Source organism: Plectropomus leopardus, unplaced genomic scaffold (assembly GCF_008729295.1).
Source record: "Plectropomus leopardus isolate mb unplaced genomic scaffold, YSFRI_Pleo_2.0 unplaced_scaffold25170, whole genome shotgun sequence".
NCBI classification, from domain to species: Eukaryota; Metazoa; Chordata; class Actinopteri; order Perciformes; family Serranidae; genus Plectropomus; species Plectropomus leopardus.
The window spans coordinates 1-3562 of NW_024627347.1; the positions used below are offsets into that span (position 1 = coordinate 1).

The 3562-nt window shown below is 37.8% G+C and overlaps 1 long non-coding RNA gene across 1 annotated transcript; it reads right to left on the reverse strand.

Annotated features, from left to right (window-relative positions):
* Positions 1 to 252: 252 nt before the first annotated feature.
* Positions 253 to 3333, reverse strand: LOC121966592. Its single transcript, XR_006107599.1, has 2 exons — positions 2955 to 3333; positions 253 to 1002 (listed from the first exon to the last, which is right to left on the reverse strand). It is a non-coding gene; the product is annotated as an uncharacterized LOC121966592 (long non-coding RNA).
* Between the last annotated feature and the right edge of the window lie 229 nt (positions 3334 to 3562).

Here is a 3562-nt window from a genome sequence, read left to right on the forward strand (position 1 = left end):
CTTAAGTTACTTAAAGAAACTTAAATTTTGTTTTGTCACTTTCTGGAGGTCAATCTATTTTTTGTTAATTTTTTCCTTATCAATTAATTTACTATAAATCAATATTAATATATAGTAAATTAGATATATTAATAAAAATAAAAATAATATTACATATTACTATTAGATTAGATTTTAATGTCATTTTTAAATCTATGTTGAAAAATGAAAAATAAATTTGTCTTGTACCGTGAAAGCCAAAAAACACAGTCGAACCATTTCAATAATCTTTATTTTCATAAAAAAGTCAATCGGTTTATATCAGATTAAAGAAAGTAGAAACCAATAATAATCAGTCAGCTGGCGAGGCATCTTACAGGGGGGCGTGTCTTCTGACGGACCGACCAGAGTGATCTCGACACGCGGTACACGTTTACCCAAAAGTCAAGAAAGGAGGCGAAGTTTAAGACCCAACAGGAGCCAAAACATGAGCTGGGCGAAATAAAACTCAAAAAGGGGAGAAGAACTTAAGAAAAACGTTGGCAAAAATCGCTTTTTCGTCGGCCTTATAGTCGCATGGCAAAAAACGCGAATATCAAACAAATTGCGGTTCTGATTCATACGAGCGGCGGCCATCGAGTTCGCGTGGAATGTTTTGTATCCAAATTACAGAAGGAAGTACAACAATCATAATAATACCAAAAAAAGAGGGGGAGTTATTTATCGTTTTCCGCTTCCACTGCGAGCCGCCACGCCCGAACATGTTACGAACAAGGACCGAGCCCTTTTTTTGTTTAAATAATGTTTAGGTCATGTTTTGGAGTGGTGGAAGGGTGCGTGTGCGTGTGTGTGTGTGTGTGTGTGTGTGAGGACAAAGAAGTACCAGGAGGTAGAAGAGAAAGACGGGAAAAAGACATTCTACTGCTCCTGCTGCTACTTATGAAAAACAAAAGAAAAGGGGAAAGAAAAAGCTCGTCTGGCCGCGGAGGATTTAGTCCGTCTCCTCTTCGTCCGATTCAGACTCTGCAGAGAGAAAATTGACTTTGTTAAAACGCTTTTGAGCGACCCTCCCGTCACCATAAATCACCACGTCTCACACTTCCTGGCTATGATAAATGCTTGATTTTGTTTTTTTAAATAAAAGGTACATTTAAAAACCGTGATTTTTAAATAAAATACAACCACTTAAAGCTGACTGTCCCTCCACGACGCAAACATCAAATTACATTACTCCCTCGAGTGTTAAAAAATAATTTATTTAAATTAAATTATCAGCTGTTTTGCAGCCCTCTCGTAAAGCAGAAACCGTCCCTAATGCCACTCGCTCCCTCCCCAAAATTCAGCGCAACTATGGAGTGAATTACGTCCACCTCCCTGACAAAACAGCGCGAGATAACTGGTGCCAACGGATGCCTTAACCCTTTAAAACCTGAAATTTGTTCTGTGTTTTTATTGGGAGAAGGCTATGAGCAACTTGACAAGAAAGTATTCAAAATTAGCACAAAATTTGTGAAAAAATAAAGAAAAAAGACTGAAAATGAGCAAAAAACAATAAAATGGCGTGAAAAACGTGCCACTGTACAAACATATTTCTGACATGATTTTAAACGTATTCGTAAATCTTCCGACTTCTAATAATTTCATCTTTCTTTTTCTTTTCATCTTTTCATAATTTCTTGTACTTTGCCAAGTTGCTCATTGCTTTTTTTAAAGACCGTTTCGGAGGTTTTAACGCTCGTAAAGCGACGACGGTTCAGGTGTTAAAGGGTCGAGTCATCCAGTTAAAAATGAGATCTGCATCGTCACTGTAGCTTTAAAGCGGAGCGAGCTACAGCAGCTTTCACCCGCCTGACTCCTCACCTGCTGCGTCTTCACACTGGCTTTTCTTTTGGGGCTCCCAATTTTTGGGGAGGCATTTTGACCGAGTTCGCTCCACATCTTTACTGACTTCTGTGCGTCTCTGACACAGGATGTCAGACGGAGCGCACCATTTCCCCGAAAGTGCGGGGTGCGGAGCATCAGACGACAAGTTGAAATGTGTTTGAATACATTTATGTATTCAGGTTCCTGCAGCTTCAGTAAAACGACGTTTAGGACTTTTTAAGGCTTTTTAATGCCACTAAAAATCCCAAAACTGAAGTGGGACAACTGTTTGTCACCCGAAGGTTTATTATGACATAAAACACGACGTTTCTTTAGTCCAGTGAAAAAGTGAGATTCTCTACGGCAAATGTTGAAATTAAAAACCACATTTTGAGTGAAACACGACAAGACAATGAATATATTATGACAAAAACAAGTGGGAAATATCACAACCTCTCTCTGGTTTCCTGCGTGATTCTGTGTTTTTCACTCTGGATTCTCAGCATGAGGAGTTTTATAAGAGGAATTTATTTAATTTATTTTATTTAATTTACTATTAAACAAAAATATGCATTTTCTATTATGTTACGTCAGAAAAAAAGATTAATTATTACTTCCTATGGGTGAGCATTTTCAAAGTAATGAATTTAATGCCTTTTAAGACCTTTTCAGGATTTGCTGAAACTCTGTACGTTTTTGATGCGTATATACGTACGTATGTTTATACGTATCAAACAATGAAGAATGAAACTCGCATAAATGCTAAAACAGTCCCTCTGAGTTAAAATACAACCTGCCTCTGTGACGTTTCACTGCTGCTGAAGAATCAGCAGGAAAATCCTAAACTTCAAAAACACATTTCCCAACAAAAATCCAGTTTAACCTGTAAAAGTTCATCAAAAATCACATTTCTGGCAGCGAAATGAAACGCATCAGTGATTTATCTGATCATAGTTGAAAGAAGAGGTCAGAAAGTGCGGAAAATTATCCTTAAATTCATCTTAAAAGCGAAATTTCCGGCACGCAGCCGAGACGTGATGACTGAGCATCTTTTCAAAAAAACCCGCCGTGAGACCGGGCGTTCGCCTCGGGGTCAAAGTGTGTTTTATTACCTTCCTCGGCATTCTTCAGCCACTCGACGAATTTCTTCATCTGCTCGAGGAAAACGCTCTTCCCCTTGGCAACGTGGGCGTCGGTGTACCACTTCAGTATGGCCTCTTCGCTCAAAACGTCCGCTGTGAACGAGGAAAGAGGGACGTGTCAGAACTCAGGGTGTCTGAAGTGATGATGTGATGCACTTTTGCAAAGCGGAGAAAAATTTGTCGACTTGGTCGTGCGTGCTGCGGATTACTCAAACTTTAACCTTTTGAACCCTGGATCAACACCTGTTTTTGCTGCGTTCAGACACTTTTCACAGCATTTAAACCAACGAACCGTGAGAAAATTGTTTTGAATTTTTTTAAAAACGTTGGAAAAAAGACAAGGAGAAACTGCAAAAAATGCTCCGAAAAAAAATACTAAAATGTGACAAGAAAACACCTTAAAAATTAACAATGGGGAGATTATTAGATATAATCCAAAAATGTCAAAAAAATATATTTATCATTCTTATGATTATATATTTAAATTTCTTTTACAGATTTTCTTTGCGCATTTTTTGAGAAAAATATTTTTCCCACTTTCTCCAAAAATGATTTATGGGATCATTACTAGATATTAT